The sequence below is a fragment of the Schistocerca serialis genome, chromosome 8 (assembly GCF_023864345.2).
Source record: "Schistocerca serialis cubense isolate TAMUIC-IGC-003099 chromosome 8, iqSchSeri2.2, whole genome shotgun sequence".
Classification (NCBI taxonomy): domain Eukaryota; kingdom Metazoa; phylum Arthropoda; class Insecta; order Orthoptera; family Acrididae; genus Schistocerca; species Schistocerca serialis.
The window spans coordinates 14,137,441-14,151,318 of record NC_064645.1 but is presented as its reverse complement, the minus strand read 5'-3'; positions in this window follow the sequence as shown (position 1 = coordinate 14,151,318).

Below are 13,878 nucleotides of genomic sequence, written 5' to 3'. Positions count from 1 at the left end.
ACATTGAACCTGCAGTGGTGTATCGCAAACTAGTACTGGTCTCACAGGGAGTGCTCAAAACACCGACTGTAAGAAGAGTCTCTATTCTTGTACTTATGGAGGCATTGTGCCTTTTTGTATTTAATTCCGATGCGATTTCTGTGTTTCATCGTCAATGTGAAAGTCCCAGGAATACATTGAACCTGCACTGATGTATCGGAAACTAATACTGGTCTCACAGGAAAGGTCCAAAGCACAGACTCTAAGAAGTCTCACACTTCTTGCACTTAAGGCGGCATTGAGCCTTTTTTATTTAATTCCGATCTAATTTCAGTGTTTCATTGTCAATGTGTATGTCCAAGGAATACATTGAACCTGCAGTGGTGTATCGCAAACTAATACTGGTCTCACAGGGAGTGCTCAAAACACCGACTGTAAGAAGTGTCTCTATTCTTGTACTTATGGAGGCATTGTGCCTTTTTGTATTTAATTCCGTTGCGATTTCTGTGTTTCATCGTCAATGTGAAGGTCCCAGGAATACATTGAACCTGCACTGATGTATCGGAAACTAATACTGGTCTCACAGGAAAGGTCCAAATCACAGACTCTAAGAAGTCTCACTCTTCTTGCACTTAAGGCGGCATTGAGCCTTTTATATTTAATTCCGATCTAATTTCAGTGTTTCATTGTCAATGTGTATGTCCAAGGAATACATTGAACCTGTAGTGGTGTTTCGCAAACTAATACTGGTCTCACAGGGAGTGCTCAAAACACCGACTGTAAGAAGTGTCTCTATTCTTGTACTTATGGAGGCATTGTGCCTTTTTGTATTTAATTCCGATGCGATTTCTGTGTTTCATCGTCAATGTGAAGGTCCCAGGAATACATTGAACCTGCACTGATGTATCGGAAACTAATACTGGTCTCACAGGAAAGGTCCAAATCACAGACTCTAAGAAGTCTCACTCTTCTTGCACTTAAGGCGGCATTGAGCCTTTTATATTTAATTCCGATCTAATTTCAGTGTTTCATCGTCAATGTGTATGTCCAAGGAATACATTGAACCTGCAGTGGTGTATCGCAAACTAATACTGGTCTCACAGGGAGTGCTCAAAACACCGACTGTAAGAAGTGTCTCTATTCTTGTACTTATGGAGGCATTGTGCCTTTTTGTATTTAATTCCGATGCGATTTCTGTGTTTCATCGTCAATGTGAAGGTCCCAGGAATACATTGAACCCGCACTGATGTATCGGAAACTAATACTGGTCTCACAGGAAAGGATCAAAGCACAGACCCTAAGAAGTCTCACTCTTCTTGCACTTAAGGCGGCATTGAGCCTTTTTTATTTAATTCCGATCTAATTTCAGTGTTTCATTGTCAATGTGTATGTCCAAGGAATACATTGAACCTGCAGTGGTGTATCGAAAACTAATATTGGTCTCACAGGGAGTGCTCAAAACACCGACTGTAAGAAGAGTCTCTATTCTTGTACTTATGGAGGCATTGTGCCTTTTGTATTTAATTCCGATGCGATTTCTGTGTTTCATCGTCAATATAAAGGTCCAAGGAATACATTAAAATTGCAGTGGTGTATCGGAAACTAATACTGGTCTCACAGGAAAGGATCATAGCACAGACCCTAAGAAGTCTCACTCTTCTTGCACTTAAGGCGGCATTGAGCCTTTTTTATTTAATTCCGATCTAATTTCAGTGTTTCATTGTCAATGTGTATGTCCAAGGAATACATTGAACCTGCAGTGGTGTATCGCAAACTAATACTGGTCTCACAGGGAGTGCTCAAAACACCGACTGTAAGAAGTGTCTCTATTCTTGTACTTATGGAGGCATTGTGCCTTTTTGTATTTAATTCCGATGCGATTTCTGTGTTTCATCGTCAATGTGAAGGTCCCAGGAATACATTGAACCTGCACTGATGTATCGGAAACTAATACTGGTCTCACAGGAAAGGTCCAAATCACAGACTCTAAGAAGTCTCACTCTTCTTGCACTTAAGGCGGAATTGAGCCTTTTATATTTAATTCCGATCTAATTTCAGTGTTTCATCGTCAATGTGTATGTCCAAGGAATACATTGAACCTGCAGTGGTGTATCGCAAACTAATATTGGTCTCACAGGGAGTGCTCAAATCACCGACTGTAAGAAGAGTCTCTATTCTTGTACTTATGGAGGCATTGTGCATTTTGTATTTAATTCCGATCTAATTTCAGTGTTTCATCGTCAATGTGAATGTCCAAGGAATACATTGAACCTGCAGTGGTGTATCGGAAACTAATACTGGTCTCTCATATAAGGATCAAAGCACAGACTCTAAAAAGTCTCACTTTTCTAGCACTTAAGGCGGCATTGAGCCTTTTTTATTTAATTCCCATCTAATTTCAGTGTTTCATCGTCAATGTGTATGTCCAAGGAATACATTGAACCTGCAGTGGTGTGTCGCAAACTAATACTGGTCTCACAGGGAGTGCTCAAAACACCGACTGTAAGAAGTGTCTCTATTCTTGTACTTATGGAGGCATTGTGCCTTTTGTATTTAATTCCGATGCGATTTCTGTGTTTCATCGTCAATGTGAAGGTCCAAGGAATACATAGAACCTGCAGTGGTGTATCGGAAATTAATACTGGTCTCACAGGAAAGGATCAAAGCACAGACTCTAAGAAGTCTCACTCTTCTTGCACTTAAGGTGGCATTGAGCCTTTTTTATTTAATTCCGATCTAATTTCAGTGTTTCATCGTCAATGTGTATGTCCAAGGAATACATTGAACCTGCAGTGGTGTATCGCAAACTAGTACTGGTCTCACAGGGAGTGCTCAAATCACCGACTGTAAGAAGAGTCTCTATTCTTGTACTTATGGAGGCATTGTGCCTTTTGTATTTAATTCCGATGCGATTTATGTGTTTCATCGTCAATGTGAAGGACCAAGGAATACATTGAACCTGCAGTGGTGAATCGGAAACTAATACTGGTCTCACAGGAAAGGATCAAAGCACAGACTCTAAGAAGTCACTCTACTTGCACTTAAGGCGGCATTGAGACTTTTTTATTTAATTCCGATCTAATTTCAGTGTTTCATCGTCAATGTGTATGTCCAAGGAATACATTGAACCTGCAGTGGTGTATCGCAAACTAATACTGGTCTCACAGGGAGTGCTCGAAACACCGACTGTAAGAAGAGTCTCTATTCTTGTACTTATGGAGGCATTGTGCCTTTTGTATTTAATTCCGATGCGATTTCTGTGTTTCATCGTCAATGTGAAGGTCCAAGGAATACATAGAACCTGCAGTGGTGTATCGGAAACTAATACTGGTCTCACAGGAAAGGATCAAATCACAGACTATAAGAAGTCTCACTCTTCTTGCACTTAAGGCGGCATTGTGCCTTTTGTATTTAATTCTGATGCGATTTCTGTGTTTCATCGTCAATGTGAAGGTCCAAGGAATACATTGAACCTGCAGTGGTGTATCGGAAACTAATACTGGTCTCACAGGAAAGGATCAAAGCACAGACTCTAAGAAGTCTCACTCTTCTTGCACTTGAGGTGGCATTGAGCCTTTTTTATTTAATTCCGATCTAATTTCAGTGTTTCATCGTCAATGTGTATGTCCAAGGAATACATTGAACCTGCAGTGGTGTATCGCAAACTAGTACTGGTCTCACAGGGAGTGCTCAAAACACCGACTGTAAGAAGAGTCTCTATTCTTGTACTTATGGAGGCATTGTGCCTTTTGTATTTAATTCCGATGCGATTTATGTGTTTCATCGTCAATGTGAAGGACCAAGGAATACATTGAACCTGCAGTGGTGAATCGGAAACTAATACTGGTCTCACAGGAAAGGATCAAAGCACAGACTCTAAGAAGTCACTCTACTTGCACTTAAGGCGGCATTGAGACTTTTTTATTTAATTCCGATCTAATTTCAGTGTTTCATCGTCAATGTGTATGTCCAAGGAATACATTGAACCTGCAGTGGTGTATCGCAAACTAATACTGGTCTCACAGGGAGTGCTCGAAACACCGACTGTAAGAAGAGTCTCTATTCTTGTACTTATGGAGGCATTGTGCCTTTTGTATTTAATTCTGATGCGATTTCTGTGTTTCATCGTCAATGTGAAGGTCCAAGGAATTCATTGAACCTGCAGTGGTGTATCGGAAACTAATACTGGTCTCACAGGAAAGGATCAAAGCACAGACTCAAAGAAGTCTCACTCTTCTTGCACTTAAGGCGGCATTGAGCCTTTTTTATTTAATTCCGATCTAATTTCTGTGTTTCATCGTCAATGTGTATGTCCAAGCAATACATTGAACCTGCAGTGGTGTATCGCAAACTAATACTGGTCTCACAGGGAGTGCTCAAAACAGCGACTGTAAGAAGAGTCTCTATTCTTGTACTTATGGAGGCATTAAGCCTTTTGTATTTAATTCCGATGCGATTTCTGTGTTTCATCGTCAATGTGAAGGTACAAGGAATACATTGAAATTGCAGTGGTGTATCGAAAACTAATACTGGTCTCACAGGAAAGGATCAAAGCACAGACTATAAGAAGTCTTACTCTTCTTGCACTTAAGTCGGCATTGTGCCTTTTGTATTTAATTCCCATGCGATTTCTGTGTTTCATCGTCAATATAAAGGTCCAAGGAATACATTGAAATTGCAGTGGTGTATCGGAAACTAATACTGGTCTCACATTAAAGGATCAAAGCACAGACCCTAAGAAGTCTCACTCTTCTTGCACTTAAGGCGGCATTGAGCCTTTTTTATTTAATTCCGATCTAATTTCAGTGTTTCATCGTCAATGTGTATGGCCAAGGAATACATTGAACCTGCAGTGGTGTATCGCAAACTAGTACTGGTCTCACAGGGAGTGCTCAAAACACCGACTGTAAGAAGAGTCTCTATTCTTGTACTTATGGAGGCATTGTGCCTTTTGTATTTAATTCCGATGCGATTTCTGTGTTTCATCGTCAATGTGAAGGTCCCAGGAATACATTGAACCTGCACTGATGTATCGGAAACTAATACTGGTCTCACAGGAAAGGTCCAAAGCACAGACTCTAAGAAGTCTCACTCTTCTTGCACTTAAGGCGGCATTGAGCCTTTTTTATTTAATTCCGATCTAATTTCAGTGTTTCATCGTCAATGTGTATGTCCAAGGAATACATTGAACCTGCAGTGGTGTATCGCAAACTAATACTGGTCTCACAGGGAGTGCTCAAAACACCGACTGTAAGAAGTGTCTCTATTCTTGTACTTATGGAGGCATTGTGCCTTTTATATTTAATTCCGATGCGATTTCTGTGTTTCATCGTCAATGTGAAGGTCCCGGGAATACATTGAACCTGCACTGATGTATCGGAAACTAATACTGGTCTCACAGGAAAGGTCCAAATCACAGACTCTAAGAAGTCTCACTCTTCTTGCACTTAAGGCGGCATTGAGCCTTTTATATTTAATTCCGATCTAATTTCAGTGTTTCATCGTCAATGTGTATGTCCAAGGAATACATTGAACCTGCAGTGGTGTATCGCAAACTAATACTGGTCTCACAGGGAGTGCTCAAAACACCGACTGTAAGAAGTGTCTCTATTCTTGTACTTATGGAGGCATTGTGCCTTTTGTATTTAATTCCGATGCGATTTCTGTGTTTCATCGTCAATGTGAAGGTCCAAGGAATACATAGAACCTGCAGTGGTGTATCGGAAATTAATACTGGTCTCACAGGAAAGGATCAAAGCACAGACTCTAAGAAGTCTCACTCTTCTAGCACTTAAGGCGGCATTGAGCCTTTTTTATTTAATTCCCATCTAATTTCAGTGTTTCATCGTCAATGTGTATGTCCAAGGAATACATTGAACCTGCAGTGGTGTATCGCAAACTAATACTGGTCTCACAGGGAGTGCTCAAAACACCGACTGTAAGAAGAGTCTCTATTCTTGTACTTATGGAGGCATTGTGCCTTTTGTATTTAATTCCGATGCGATTTATGTGTTTCATCGTCAATGTGAAGGACTAAGGAATACATTGAACCTGCAGTGGTGAATCGGAAACTAATACTGGTCTCACAGGAAAGGATCAAAGCACAGACTCTAAGAAGTCACTCTACTTGCACTTAAGGCGGCATTGAGACTTTTTTATTTAATTCCGATCTAATTTCAGTGTTTCATCGTCAATGTGTATGTCCAAGGAATACATTGAACCTGCAGTGGTGTATCGCAAACTAATACTGGTCTCACAGGGAGTGCTCAAAACACCGACTGTAAGAAGTGTCTCTATTCTTGTACTTATGGAGGCATTGTGCCTTTTGTATTTAATTCCGATGCGATTTCTGTGTTTCATCGTCAATGTGAAGGTCCAAGGAATACATAGAACCTGCAGTGGTGTATCGGAAATTAATACTGGTCTCACAGGAAAGGATCAAAGCACAGACCCTAAGAAGTCTCACTCTTCTTGCACTTAAGGTGGCATTGAGCCTTTTTTATTTAATTCCGATCTAATTTCAGTGTTTCATCGTCAATGTGTATGTCCAAGGAATACATTGAACCTGCAGTGGTGTATCGCAAACTAGTACTGGTCTCACAGGGAGTGCTCAAAACACCGACTGTAAGAAGAGTCTCTATTCTTGTACTTATGGAGGCATTAAGCCTTTTGTATTTAATTCCGATGCGATTTCTGTGTTTCATCGTCAATGTGAAGGTACAAGGAATACATTGAAATTGCAGTGGTGTATCGAAAACTAATACTGGTCTCACAGGAAAGGATCAAAGCACAGACTATAAGAAGTCTTACTCTTCTTGCACTTAAGTCGGCATTGTGCCTTTTGTATTTAATTCCCATGCGATTTCTGTGTTTCATCGTCAATATAAAGGTCCAAGGAATACATTGAAATTGCAGTGGTGTATCGGAAACTAATACTGGTCTCACATTAAAGGATCAAAGCACAGACCCTAAGAAGTCTCACTCTTCTTGCACTTAAGGCGGCATTGAGCCTTTTTTATTTAATTCCGATCTAATTTCAGTGTTTCATCGTCAATGTGTATGGCCAAGGAATACATTGAACCTGCAGTGGTGTATCGCAAACTAGTACTGGTCTCACAGGGAGTGCTCAAAACAGCGACTGTAAGAAGAGTCTCTATTCTTGTACTTATGGAGGCATTAAGCCTTTTGTATTTAATTCCGATGCGATTTCTGTGTTTCATCGTCAATGTGAAGGTACAAGGAATACATTGAAATTGCAGTGGTGTATCGAAAACTAATACTGGTCTCACAGGAAAGGATCAAAGCACAGACTATAAGAAGTCTTACTCTTCTTGCACTTAAGTCGGCATTGTGCCTTTTGTATTTAATTCCCATGCGATTTCTGTGTTTCATCGTCAATATAAAGGTCCAAGGAATACATTGAAATTGCAGTGGTGTATCGGAAACTAATACTGGTCTCACATTAAAGGATCAAAGCACAGACCCTAAGAAGTCTCACTCTTCTTGCACTTAAGGCGGCATTGAGCCTTTTTTATTTAATTCCGATCTAATTTCAGTGTTTCATCGTCAATGTGTATGGCCAAGGAATACATTGAACCTGCAGTGGTGTATCGCAAACTAGTACTGGTCTCACAGGGAGTGCTCAAAACACCGACTGTAAGAAGAGTCTCTATTCTTGTACTTATGGAGGCATTGTGCCTTTTGTATTTAATTCCGATGCGATTTCTGTGTTTCATCGTCAATGTGAAGGTCCCAGGAATACATTGAACCTGCACTGATGTATCGGAAACTAATACTGGTCTCACAGGAAAGGTCCAAAGCACAGACTCTAAGAAGTCTCACTCTTCTTGCACTTAAGGCGGCATTGAGCCTTTTTTATTTAATTCCGATCTAATTTCAGTGTTTCATCGTCAATGTGTATGTCCAAGGAATACATTGAACCTGCAGTGGTGTATCGCAAACTAATACTGGTCTCACAGGGAGTGCTCAAAACACCGACTGTAAGAAGTGTCTCTATTCTTGTACTTATGGAGGCATTGTGCCTTTTATATTTAATTCCGATGCGATTTCTGTGTTTCATCGTCAATGTGAAGGTCCCGGGAATACATTGAACCTGCACTGATGTATCGGAAACTAATACTGGTCTCACAGGAAAGGTCCAAATCACAGACTCTAAGAAGTCTCACTCTTCTTGCACTTAAGGCGGCATTGAGCCTTTTATATTTAATTCCGATCTAATTTCAGTGTTTCATCGTCAATGTGTATGTCCAAGGAATACATTGAACCTGCAGTGGTGTATCGCAAACTAATACTGGTCTCACAGGGAGTGCTCAAAACACCGACTGTAAGAAGTGTCTCTATTCTTGTACTTATGGAGGCATTGTGCCTTTTGTATTTAATTCCGATGCGATTTCTGTGTTTCATCGTCAATGTGAAGGTCCAAGGAATACATAGAACCTGCAGTGGTGTATCGGAAATTAATACTGGTCTCACAGGAAAGGATCAAAGCACAGACTCTAAGAAGTCTCACTCTTCTAGCACTTAAGGCGGCATTGAGCCTTTTTTATTTAATTCCCATCTAATTTCAGTGTTTCATCGTCAATGTGTATGTCCAAGGAATACATTGAACCTGCAGTGGTGTATCGCAAACTAATACTGGTCTCACAGGGAGTGCTCAAAACACCGACTGTAAGAAGAGTCTCTATTCTTGTACTTATGGAGGCATTGTGCCTTTTGTATTTAATTCCGATGCGATTTATGTGTTTCATCGTCAATGTGAAGGACTAAGGAATACATTGAACCTGCAGTGGTGAATCGGAAACTAATACTGGTCTCACAGGAAAGGATCAAAGCACAGACTCTAAGAAGTCACTCTACTTGCACTTAAGGCGGCATTGAGACTTTTTTATTTAATTCCGATCTAATTTCAGTGTTTCATCGTCAATGTGTATGTCCAAGGAATACATTGAACCTGCAGTGGTGTATCGCAAACTAATACTGGTCTCACAGGGAGTGCTCAAAACACCGACTGTAAGAAGTGTCTCTATTCTTGTACTTATGGAGGCATTGTGCCTTTTGTATTTAATTCCGATGCGATTTCTGTGTTTCATCGTCAATGTGAAGGTCCAAGGAATACATAGAACCTGCAGTGGTGTATCGGAAATTAATACTGGTCTCACAGGAAAGGATCAAAGCACAGACCCTAAGAAGTCTCACTCTTCTTGCACTTAAGGTGGCATTGAGCCTTTTTTATTTAATTCCGATCTAATTTCAGTGTTTCATCGTCAATGTGTATGTCCAAGGAATACATTGAACCTGCAGTGGTGTATCGCAAACTAGTACTGGTCTCACAGGGAGTGCTCAAAACACCGACTGTAAGAAGAGTCTCTATTCTTGTACTTATGGAGGCATTGTGCCTTTTGTATTTAATTCCGATGCGATTTATGTGTTTCATCGTCAATGTGAAGGACCAAGGAATACATTGAACCTGCAGTGGTGAATCGGAAACTAATACTGGTCTCACAGGAAAGGATCAAAGCACAGACTCTAAGAAGTCACTCTACTTGCACTTAAGGCGGCATTGAGACTTTTTTATTTAATTCCGATCTAATTTCAGTGTTTCATCGTCAATGTGTATGTCCAAGGAATACATTGAACCTGCAGTGGTGTATCGCAAACTAATACTGGTCTCACAGGGAGTGCTCGAAACAACGACTGTAAGAAGAGTCTCTATTCTTGTACTTATGGAGGCATAGTGCCTTTTGTATTTAATTCCGATGCGATTTATGTGTTTCATCGTCAATGTGAAGGACCAAGGAATACATTGAACCTGCAGTGGTGAATCGGAAACTAATACTGGTCTCACAGGAAAGGATCAAAGCACAGACTCTAAGAAGTCACTCTACTTGCACTTAAGGCGGCATTGAGACTTTTTTATTTAATTCCGATCTAATTTCTGTGTTTCATCGTCAATGTGTATGTCCAAGGAATACATTGAACCTGCAGTGGTGTATCGCAAACTAATACTGGTCTCACATTGAGTGCTCAAAACACCGACTGTAAGAAGAGTCTCTATTCTTGTACTTATGGAGGCATTAAGCCTTTTGTATTTAATTCCGATGCGATTTCTGTGTTTCATCGTCAATGTGAAGGTACAAGGAATACATTGAAATTGCAGTGGTGTTTCGAAAACTAATACTGGTCTCACAGGAAAGGATCAAAGCACAGACTATAAGAAGTCTCACTCATCTTGCACTTAAGTCGGCATTGTGCCTTTTGTATTTAATTCCCAAGCGATTTCTGTGTTTCATCGTCAATATAAAGGTCCAAGGAATACATTGAAATTGCAGTGGTGTATCGGAAACTAATACTGGTCTCACAGGAAAGGATCAAAGCACAGACCCTAAGAAGTCTCACTCTTCTTGCACTTAAGGCGGCATTGAGCCTTTTTTATTTAATTCCGATCTAATTTCAGTGTTTCATCGTCAATGTGTATGGCCAAGGAATACATTGAACTTGCAGTGGTGTATCGCAAACTAGTACTGGTCTCACAGGGAGTGCTCAAAACACCGACTGTAAGAAGAGTCTCTATTCTTGTACTTATGGGGGCATTGTGCCTTTTGTATTTATATCCGATGCGATTTCTGTGTTTCATCGTCAATGTGAAGGTCCCAGGAATACATTGAACCTGCACTGATGTATCGGAAACTAATACTGGTCTCACAGGAAAGGTCCAAAGCACAGACTCTAAGAAGTCTCACTCTTCTTGCACTTAAGGTGGCATTGAGCCTTTTTTATTTAATTCCGATCTAATTTCAGCGTTTCATTGTCAATGTGTATGTCCAAGTAATACATTGAACCTGCAGTGGTGTATCGCAAACTAATACTGGTCTCACAGGGAGTGCTGAAAACACCGACTGTAAGAAGTGTCTCTATTCTTGTACCTATGGAGGCATTGTGCCTTTTGTATTTAATTCCGATGCGATTTCTGTGTTTCATCGTCAATGTGAAGGTCCCAGAAATACATTGAACCTGCACTGATGTATCGGAAACTAATACTGGTCTCACAGGAAAGGTCCAAATCACAGACTCTAAGAAGTCTCACTCTTCTTGCACTTAAGGCGGCATTGAGCCTTTTATATTTAATTCCGATCTAATTTCAGTGTTTCATCGTCAATGTGTATGTCCAAGGAATACATTGAACCTGCAGTGGTGTATCGCAAACTAATATTGGTCTCACAGGGAGTGCTCAAAACACCGACTGTAAGAAGAGTCTCTATTCTTGTACTTATGGAGGCATTGTGCCTTTTGTATTTAATTCCGATGCGATTTCTGTGTTTCATCGTCAATGTGAATGTCCAAGGAATACATTGAACCTGCAGTGGTGTATCGGAAACTAATACTGGTCTCTCAGGAAAGGATCAAAGCACAGACTCTAAGAAGTCTCACTCTTCTAGCACTTAAGGCGGCATTGAGCCTTTTTTATTTAATTCCCATCTAATTTCAGTGTTTCATCGTCAATGTGTATGTCCAAGGAATACATTGAACCTGCAGTGGTGTATCGCAAACTAATACTGGTCTCACAGGGAGTGCTCAAAACACCGACTGTAAGAAGAGTCTCTATTCTTTTACTTATGGTGGCATTGTGCCTTTTGTATTTAATTCCGATGCGATTTCTGTGTTTCATCGTCAATGTAAAGGTCCAAGGAATACATAGAACCTGCAGTGGTGTATCGGAAACAAATACTGGTCTCACAGGAAAGGATCAAATCACAGACTCTAAGAAGTCTCACTCTTCTTGCACTTAAGGTGGCATTGAGCCTTTTTTATTTAATTCCGATCTAATTTCAGTGTTTCATCGTCAATGTGTATGTCCAAGGAATACATTGAACCTGCAGTGGTGTATCGCAAACTAGTACTGGTCTCACAGGGAGTGCTCAAAACACCGACTGTAAGAAGAGTCTCTATTCTTGTACTTATGGAGGCATTGTGCCTTTTGTATTTAATCCCGATGCGATTTATGTGTTTCATCGTCAATGTGAAGGACCAAGGAATACATTGAACCTGCAGTGGTGAATCGGAATCTAATACTGGTCTCACAGGAAAGGATCAAAGCACAGACTCTAAGAAGTCACTCTACTTGCACTTAAGGCGGCATTGAGACTTTTTTATTTAATTCCGATCTAATTTCAGTGTTTCATCGTCAATGTGTATGTCCAAGGAATACATTGAACCTGCAGTGGTGTATCGCAAACTAATACTGGTCTCACAGGGAGTGCTCGAAACACCGACTGTAAGAAGAGTCTCTATTCTTGTACTTATGGAGGCATTGTGCCTTTTGTATTTAATTCCGATGCGATTTATGTGTTTCATCGTCAATGTGAAGGACCAAGGAATACATTGAACCTGCAGTGGTGAATCGGAAACTAATACTGGTCTCACAGGAAAGGATCAAAGCACAGACTCTAAGAAGTCACTCTACTTGCACTTAAGGCGGCATTGAGACTTTTATATTTAATTCCGATCTAATATCAGTGTTTCATCGTCAATGTGTATGTCCAAGGAATACATTGAACCTGCAGTGGTGTATCGCAAACTAATACTGGTCTCACAGGGAGTGCTCAAAACACCGACTGTAAGAAGTGTCTCTATTCTTGTACTTATGGAGGCATTGTGCCTTTTGTATTTAATTCCGATGCGATTTCTGTGTTTCATCGTCATTGTGAAGGACCAAGGAATACATAGAACCTGCAGTGGTGTATCGGAAATTAATACTGGTCTCACAGGAAAGGATCAAAGCACAGACTCTAAGAAGTCTCACTCTTCTTGCACTTAAGGTGGCATTGAGCCTTTTTTATTTAATTCCGATCTAATTTCAGTGTTTCATCGTCAATGTGTATGTCCAAGGAATACATTGAACCTGCAGTGGTGTATCGCAAACTAGTACTGGTCTCACAGGGAGTGCTCAAAACACCGACTGTAAGAAGAGTCTCTATTCTTGTACTTATGGAGGCATTGTGCCTTTTGTATTTAAATCCGATGCGATTTATGTGTTTCATCGTCAATGTGAAGGACCAAGGAATACATTGAACCTGCAGTGGTGAATCGGAAACTAATACTGGTCTCACAGGAAAGGATCAAAGCACAGACTCTAAGAAGTCACTCTACTTGCACTTAAGGCGGCATTGAGACTTTTTTATTTAATTCCGATCTAATTTCAGTGTTTCATCGTCAATGTGTATGTCCAAGGAATACATTGAACCTGCAGTGGTGTATCGCAAACTAATACTGGTCTCACAGGGAGTGCTCAAAACACCGACTGTAAGAAGTGTCTCTATTCTTGTACTTATGGAGGCATTGTGCCTTTTGTATTTAATTCCGATGCGATTTCTGTGTTTCATCGTCAATGTGAAGGTCCAAGGAATACATAGAACCTGCAGTGGTGTATCGGAAATTGATACTGGTCTCACAGGAAAGGATCAAAGCACAGACTCTAAGATGTCTCACTCTTCTTGCACTTAAGGTGGCATTGAGCCTTTTTTATTTAATTCCGATCTAATTTCAGTGTTTCATCGTCAATGTGTATGTCCAAGGAATACATTGAACCTGCAGTGGTGTATCGCAAACTAGTACTGGTCTCACAGGGAGTGCTCAAAACACCGACTGTAAGAAGAGTCTCTATTCTTGTACTTATGGAGGCATTGTGCCTTTTGTATTTAATTCCGATGCGATTTATGTGTTTCATCGTCAATGTGAAGGACCAAGGAATACATTGAACCTGCAGTGGTGAATCGGAAACTAATACTGGTCTCACAGGAAAGGATCAAAGCACAGACTCTAAGAAGTCACTCTACTTGCACTTAAGGCGGCATTGAGACTTTTTTATTTAATTCCGATCTA